Genomic DNA, 746 nt, shown 5'->3' with positions numbered 1-746 from the left:
GGGGAGGTGGTTTATCCTAGTATGGGAGAAGGTACTGGTACAAGGAGGCAGGTATTCTGACTTGCTCTTGTACTTAAGAGTTTTGTCAAATTGTGTGAATCAGCTAATTTTTCTGGACCTCAGTTTCTTTTATAATATTGCAGAGGGAGTAGACTACATCCATGCTTCTCCAGTATCAGTTATTCACGTATCACTTGCAAGATTTTTATCCTGTCTGTGTGACATTTTTGCTACTATTTAGTATTATTTTAAGTCAACTCAGTTTCCAAAACTTATATTCTAACCCAAATAATAGTGGCTATGACATCACATGTATAAAAATTGACTTTTTCCTTTTTTTTTTCTTTTTTTAAAATATGGAATGCTTCATGAATTTGCATGTCATCCTTGTGCAGGATCTTCTCTGTATTGTTCCTTTTTTAGTATGGGTGCTGCTAATGCAAGCACTTGACTCTTTTATCTAATTTTTATTAACATAAACACATTTTGCTTACATAAAACATGTTTGCCTACAAACAACTAAAATAATCTTCCATATCACTGGTGGTACAGAACCAGATTTGTTTTCAACACTAGTATCTTTCCAAATTATGTTAAAACCTAACTGATATTGTTAAATATTCAGGATATAATTATGTAATCTATTATTTCAAGGAACGTTATTTTTCATGCACTCAAAGTAAAAGTCAAAATAGAAAATTTAATTTTATATAGCTTTTTCATTTTTTATGCTCACATAAAATGAT

At 30.8% G+C, this 746-nt stretch overlaps 1 pseudogene; it reads right to left on the bottom strand.

Moving 5' to 3' along the window:
* Window positions 1-350: 350 nt before the first annotated feature.
* On the bottom strand, window positions 351-447 carry LOC113267426 (U6 spliceosomal RNA; annotated as a pseudogene).
* Between the last annotated feature and the right edge of the window lie 299 nt (window positions 448-746).

Source organism: Ursus arctos, unplaced genomic scaffold (assembly GCF_023065955.2).
Source record: "Ursus arctos isolate Adak ecotype North America unplaced genomic scaffold, UrsArc2.0 scaffold_3, whole genome shotgun sequence".
Classification (NCBI taxonomy): Eukaryota; Metazoa; Chordata; class Mammalia; order Carnivora; family Ursidae; genus Ursus; species Ursus arctos.
Note: the sequence above shows the minus strand (reverse complement) of the source record. Positions and strands in the feature narration are given on the sequence as shown.